The sequence below is a fragment of the Dasypus novemcinctus genome, chromosome 9, assembly GCF_030445035.2.
Source record: "Dasypus novemcinctus isolate mDasNov1 chromosome 9, mDasNov1.1.hap2, whole genome shotgun sequence".
NCBI lineage: Eukaryota > Metazoa > Chordata > Mammalia > Cingulata > Dasypodidae > Dasypus > Dasypus novemcinctus.
The window spans coordinates 96,450,682-96,458,106 of record NC_080681.1 but is presented as its reverse complement, the minus strand read 5'-3'; the positions used below and the strand labels follow the sequence as shown (position 1 = coordinate 96,458,106).

At 49.4% G+C, this 7,425-nt stretch overlaps 1 long non-coding RNA gene across 1 annotated transcript in view; it reads left to right on the top strand.

The window, feature by feature from the left end:
* Positions 1 to 4,849: 4,849 nt before the first annotated feature.
* LOC131279914 (uncharacterized) overlaps positions 4,850 to 7,425 on the top strand; it is a 28,806-nt gene continuing 26,230 nt past the window's right edge. The window contains exon 1 of the long non-coding RNA XR_011649567.1: positions 4,850 to 5,320. This is a non-coding gene — a long non-coding RNA (uncharacterized lncRNA). The remainder of the gene's footprint in view (positions 5,321 to 7,425) is intronic.

Here is a 7,425-nt window from a genome sequence, read left to right as displayed (position 1 = left end):
TGATGTCACTCTGGGGAGGATGTGTCTGCCTGCATAGGTCCCAGAATTGAGAGAACATTTAGCTTGTTCATTCACCATCAGAGAAATTGGGCACAGGAGCCAGAGGTCAGGACAGGCAGAGGCAGTTAAATCCAGGGCAGACTGGGATCAATGTCTCCAGGGACAACCCCTTCATACCCTTCCCTGGATCTCTGGGAGACTGGCAAGACATGAATCATCATTCCCATTTTTCAGATGGGTAAACTGAGACTCAGAGAAGAAGGAACTTGCTCCAGGTCTCAGAGCTAGTGCTTGGCAGAACTGAATCTTGTTGCCTGCTCTGTGAGCAGGTGGGGAAAGCAGAAGCGGGGGAGCCCTCTTCTGTCTGGGGTGGGGGGAAGGATCTTGAAAGGTTTCCTGGGTGTGGCTCCTGCAGACTCTACAGCTCACTCTCTTAACTGCTGTGAGCCACTTTACATGCTACTTCATCAGAGCATCTCATCTTGAAGAAAAAGGCCCTTGGGGATTATCTAATCTAATCCCATTTCCAGATGGGAAAACTAAGACCCAGAGAGGGAAGGAACTTCCCAGAGGATTATCCAGTGAATCTGACAGAAGCAGGAGCCTCAGATTCCTAGGAAGCACTGTGGGTCCCTAAGTCCCTTGCAAAGCTGGGTGACATCTCTGACACCCTGACTTCCAGAAGCTGGCCTCAGAGAGGGCAACCGGCGCTGAGCCTGGCTCAGCCCTTCCTCTCCCCGCTCTGCTAAAGCTCCGCTCTCTCGGCTCTGTCTCTGTCTCTGTCTGAAAACTCCTGCTCTCGGCAGAGCACACATTATTGCTCTTGTGCTAATTATTTTTACGATTAAAAGATGATAAATTATTAAACAAAGTCTGAAAAATGTGCCAAGATTTGCTCTGAGGCTGGGCCTGAGAAGTTGCCCCCTTGGCGTCCACGTTAATTAATAAAGAGGCTCTCTGTGGAGAGGAGCCACAGCTGGCACATCTGGCAGCCAAGCAGGGGCTGGCGGAGGGCAGCTGCTGGGCAGGCAGGGAGGATGAGGACGCCCTGGGAGCGCCCAGCCTGGGCTTTGGGAATGGAGACCCCCCTCCCTGCTCCCAGCCTGGGACTCAGAGGAGGGCTCCACCGCACCAGACTGACATCTGGCCCCTGGAAGCAACCTAGGATTTCAAGCCAAGAAGCCACGGTTAATCCTTCAACCTTCTTCCCTTCTTCAAAGGCAGATCGGGGAGGATCCCAAGTATCTAAAGAAAAGGCAGGAGACCGGGTTCAAATTCCAGCCAGCCATTTCCTCTTTGGGAAACTTCGGGCATGACACTTAATGAGACTCTAAGCTTCAGTTTCTTCATCTATAAAATGGGATGATAGTTCCTAATTCTCAGGGTTACTGTGAGGATCAGGGGAAATGCTATATGTCAGTTGCCTAACAGATAAATGGTCAACCAATGGTAGCTATTTAATACAACTGCCACTCACAACAACCCTAATGCACTTAATATTTAACAAATGATTTTTTTCCTACCATATTGGCCGCTTCTTCTCTTCCTCCTTTGCTGGCTCTCCTTCCTTCCCCATCTCTCTTCAGGCCCCCTTCCTCTCTCTTTCTCTCTCTCCCCCCTCCTTTGGCAACCGCAGGCCCCTATATGCTGATGATTCCCACATCTATAACTCTAGCCTGAACCTTGTCCCTAAATTCCAGTTTCTATCCAGTTGCCCATTAAAAATCTCCACGTGGATGCCTAGTAGACACCTCAAACCATGCTCATCCACGTGGAATTCCTGCTCTTCCTCCCACAAGCCTGTTCCACCTACAGTCTTCCCAGTCTTTCTCACCTCTGTCAATGCCACTCCATCCTTCCAGCAACAGTGACACTTCAGAGCCATCTTTGAGTCCATCCTCTCTTGCACATCCAGAAGCTAAATCATCTAAATTGTTAGAGCCTGCCCACTTCTCACCACCTCCACTGCTCCTGTAAGGCACCATCATGTGTGCCTGGATTCTTGCAGGAGCCTCCTAACCGGCTTCCCTACTTCGGTGCTTGTCCATAATGCAGCTGGAATGACCCCTTCTGAACACGGGTCAGCTCCTGCTCCAGCTCTGCTCATGACCCTCCAGGAGCTCCCCACTCCCTCTAACAAGAGCAGAGTCTTTACCAAGGCCACAACGCCCTGCACAACCAGACCCCTCCCCGCTTGATAACTGCTCTCTCACTCTCTCACTCACTCACTCACTCACTCTGTTCCAGCCACATGGACCTTGTGGCTTTCTTGAACACACTGGCACACTGCCACCTCAGGGTCTTTGCACTGACTGTTTACTCCTCCAGGAATACTCTTCTCTAGATAGCCACATTGCTCACTCCCTCAAGCCCTTCCAACCTCTGTGCAAATGTCATCTTCTCACCTTGGCTGTCCTATTTAAAAGTGCATACCCTTCCGGCTCTCCTCATTTCTTTCTACCTCCTCCATAGTGCTGTACCGACTTCTTACATACTATACATGGTTCTTATTTCTTGTGTTATTGTCTGTCCCCTTCCTCTTGTGTAGAAAGTCCCTGAGGACACAGATCTGTATCCATTTTGTGCACTGCCACATTCCCATAGCACCCAGCACAGGGGCTGGTGCAGAGGAGATGCTGAACACAGGAAGGCCAGAGCCTGGACGTACAGAGACAAATCAGTCAGACACAGTGCCTACCTGCCAGGACCTTGGGCCTGCAAGACGGTGGGCAGGCAGAAGAAGAAACAGGCCATTTCAATTTCAAGAAGAGATCAGGGAAGTGGATTTGGCTCAGCGGTTAGAGCATCTGCCTACCACAGGGGAGGTCCAGGGTTCAAACCCAGGGCCTCCTGACCCATGTGGTGAGCTGGCCCATGCACAGTGCTGATGTGTGCAAGGAGTGCCCAGGGGTGTGCCCCACGTAGGGCAGCCCCACATGCAAGGAGTGCGCCCCATAAGGAGAGCCACCCCACGTGATAAAGCGCAGCCTGTCCAGGAGTGGCACCGCATACACGGAGAGCTGATGCAGCAAGATGATGCAACAGAAAGAGACACAGATTCCCAGCATTGCTGACAAGAATATAAGCAGACACGGAAGAACACACAGAGAATGAACACAGAGAGCAGACAACTGGGGGGGGGGGGGGAGAGGGGAGGGGAAGGGAAGGGGAGAAAAATAAATAAATTTAAAAAAAAAGAAAAAAGAGAAGAGGTCAGTCAAGCAGGAGGGAAGGCTTCATGGAGGAGGTGATGATCGAGCCACATCTTAAAACGGGGGGTGGGGGGTGGGGGTAATGTTGGCAAGGACCCAGCCTGTATAAAGGCTTTGCAGCTGGAGGAAGACTGCTTCAAGAATGGCAGGCTGTCGGGATGGCTGAAGCCTGTGAGGAGGACGTGGGGGAGTGGAGCTGGAGATGAGCCAGGTGCCCACGGCTGGCTCAGGTCTGCTGCTTTCGCCTGGACCAGCACCCTCAGCATAAGCAGATGGGGCCTGTCCCCACCCTGTGACTTCCCAGAGAGGAGGAAATAGTCTAATTGCCAGGAAGATGATATTAGTGAAACACCTACCATAATATTAGTGAAATACCTACCATATTTCATTGAGTCTACGATGAACAATTATCTTGCATATCACTAAGAAACTCTGCCAATTAACGTGTGCCATGGCATTTAACACCCATGTGAGAAAATGTGCATCTTAAGCTTGCTGCTATCTGATTATTTGATAGTATTGAGTAAGCCCTTCCCATGAATTGGGCACTGTACAAGAACTTCAGATGTACAATCTCATTGAATCCTTGCACCAAGTGATGAATGCCTATGAGGTAGGTACATAATTTCCCATGTTACAGATGTGACAACTGGGGCACTGAGAGATTAAGTGACTTGCCACCCCTCTGGTAAGTGGTAAAGCCCAGGTGTAATGTCAGCCAGTCTCTTCTGCATTGTCTTCCAACATGAAATCGAGTGTGAAATACGGAAGATGCGTGAGAGTGCAGGAAATCAGCCATGTAACACGAGAAGCATTGGTTTCATTTATTGCGTGGAGGTACCCACTGCTCTGCCCTCCACCCGCATCCCCGACATTCTCATCAGGCTCCTCTTGTGCCGACGCACTTGTCTTCTTGACCTGAGCGGCTCCCCCGCAGTGAGGCAGACTTACTCCTTTCTCTTGGTTCTTAAGAGCCACAAACCTGGAGGCCACAAACTTCTTGTGGCCTAGTGGGCATCTCGGGAACTTTGCGGCTTTTCCAACGGGACCTGCCGTGTCATCTCCTCCTGCTGGGGAGCTGCCGGTCACCCCTCACAGCCTTTATTTTCAACACTCTGGAAATGGCTGAAACCAACGGGTTAAGTTGCTTTCTCTATTAAATATTTACATAAACACGCTGGGGAAGGTGTGTGTAAGTTATCAATAATGCAAGGCCAGCCTAGGCTCGGTGAGAGCTAAGAGACCCAAATTGTATCATCAAAATCCATTATTCACATATAATGCGCCTATTCTCCTCCATTAGCGCAGGCAGGAAATGCCCCTGAGTGCCGGGCAGGGCTTTGGAAAGCGCAATAAATGGCGGATAGACGCACGGCGGGAGGGCGGCAGCTGTAGTTAAACAAGCGTAAATTAGTGCCCGGCCTCGCTCCCCGCCTGCCTCCAGAGCGTGGGCAAGGCCTGACGGCGAGCGGGTGACGCGCGGGAACGCGCCGTCAGTCCAGGCAGCCCGCACGGCCTTGGCCGCACGCTCCGAGCAGAGCGTCCCTCCTGCCGCCCCGCGCGAGCCCGGGGCGCCGGGGCCTGGCGCCGGCAGGGCGGGGCCCAAACCTCAGCTGTGAAGCTAAGTGATGAGGAGTCGCTGCTTCACACTGAGCCGCGGGGACCCATCTGTAAAATGGGGACAAGAGTTACCACCTCACAGGCTGTGGCGTGAAGAAAATGAAAGGGCGAAGGAGAAGGGCCCAGTGCAGGGCTGCTGGAGAACCTTAGAGAATGAAAGACCATCTCCCTGCCCAGGCAGAGTCAGAACTGGGGACAAAACATGGAAGCTTGGGACCCGGATGGATACGGCATAAAAGGCAAGCTGGGTCAAGACAGAAGTAGCGTCACATTACCCACTCTTTAGCTGTCACCGCAGGAGGCTCCGCCCCCTCTTCAACCCACTCAACTGGGCTATGGTGCAGCCTGTGTCCTCACGCAGAAGGACACCTGACCATCTCCCACCCCGCCACCCCCATCCTGCCTCCTCACCCTCACTGTCTTTTCCATCATCGCTACTTCCCCCAGGCGCCAAGTCCTGCTCACAGCCATGTGTATCTGCTGTTCAGGTGAGTCCAGAGCAAACTAAAGCTCTAATTTTTGGATTTCCCATGAACTGGAAGGCAGTGTTTTCAGGTATGAAGAATGCTGGACTGGGAATCAGGGGTTCTGTGGCCTAATCTCCTTTATTGCTAAGTCTCCCACATGGCCTCTGGGCCCTGCCCACCTGTAGAATTAGGGAATTAATAAAATGAGATGATGACCACAAATCACTTAGCGAATGTAAAGCACTAAGTTCATCTGAGGACGCTTCCTGCCTCTAAAGCCCTGAGAAAAAGAAACATGAGACTCTAGAATTGAAAATTCTGGTTCAGGTCATCATTCTGTTTTGTTCCATAACTAAAGAAAGGTTTTTTCCAGCACAGAAGCTGTGTTGTGGCAGACAGATCTTGGAACCTGGAATCAGATGCATAGAGAGGTCTGAGTTTGTTCCCCCATTTATTTGCGAAGGTGTCACATTTAGCCTAAATGCTGACCTTAGATCCCCCCTCCCCCCGGGGGGTCATAAACCCAACACCCAAAGGCGGAGGCCACAGAATGAAACACTGATTTGGAAAGGTAGGGAGTAGGTGACCAGGCTTTCTACTTTCCAAAGAATGATGTGGATGGGCAGGTTTGCCCAGGTCAGATTAGCTCTTTGCTCAGATATCACCTCCTCAGAGAGGCCTCCGCTTCCCTGTCAATCTTATTCCCCCCATCCTTTTTAATCTTCTTTCTTTCACTTAGCTCTGGCATTTTATTCTATGCCTACAGTTTTACTTGCTTATTATGGATCTCCTTGGCCAGAATGTCAGCTCCATAAGGGCAGGGATTTTGTCTTGTTTCCTGCTGCTACCCTGATGCCACCACCTAGCAGAAACACAATGCAAATTTATTGAATGAATGAGTGATTTTAGATTCAACTCCAGCGCACATACATGGAACGCCTACTCTGTGCCAGGCGCTACTATGCAAGTGCTTTTCAATATGGTGCGGGTTCAATCAACTCAACAATGAAGTCTGTTAACGTATATCAAGATCACTGGGCACTAACATTAAATTGCAGTGGCGCAAACACCATAGGAACACCCAGCTTCCCAAATCCCGGCGAAGCCTAAGAACGAGTGGGCTAAATGGTTTCATGATTCAATGTCCAGACATCTTCACATAGACTTTCCTTTCTGTCCTTCTTTCAGTCTTGTTCATCAGTTCTCAAAATTTGAATGTATACAGGTAACTGAGCTGTTTAAAAAGAAAACTGTATAGTCGATTTCAGGGATTTAAAAAGGACCATTTGAACTCTATGCAGTATCTTCTTTTCCAAAGTTGGCTTTTAAAGTTGTACATTTCCCTCTAAGTGCTGCATCCCACAAGTTTTCATATTTTTGTTTATATTGTGGTTCACTTAAAAATATGTTCCAATTTCCAGGGTAATTTATTCCTTGACCTATAGAATATTTAGAAGTCTAAATTCCAAGTGTGCATTTTATAGATGTGTGTGCGTGTTTCTATTGTGTGTATTTCTAGTGTAATTTAATTTTGGCCAGAGAATATAACTGTATAAATTCTATTGTTTAAAATTTATTGATATTTGTTTTATGGCCCAGAATATTGTCTCTCTGGGTATTTCAGCTATCTATTACTGTGTAACAAACTTCTCCCAAACTCAGTAACTTAAACAACAGTGCCTTTATTGGCTCATAATTCTGCAATTCTGGGCTGGGCTCAGCTGGCTGATTCTTCTGCTTGTCTGTCGGTGGTCGCTTTGTAGCTGCATTTAGCTGGGGGGTTGGCTAGGCTTAGACGGGATGCTGGACGACAGCTAGGCCCCTCTCACCATGAAATCTCAGGGCCTCTCTCTTTTCATAGCTCCTTTGCCTGGTCTCACCAATAATAGCCAGACTTTTTATGTGGCAGCTCAGAACTCCTGGCAGTACAATTACAGAAGTTTCCAGGCCTTCTTAAGACTTAAATTCAGAACTAGCACAGCATCACTTCCATGTATTCTATTGGTTAAAGTGAACACAGGACCAGACCAGAGTCAAGGGGAGGGGATTAGACAAGGGGGTGAGTGCTGAGAAGGCTTGTTTTTTGGGGTCTATGCTTGGTAAATGTTCCTAAGCTCTTGAAGAGA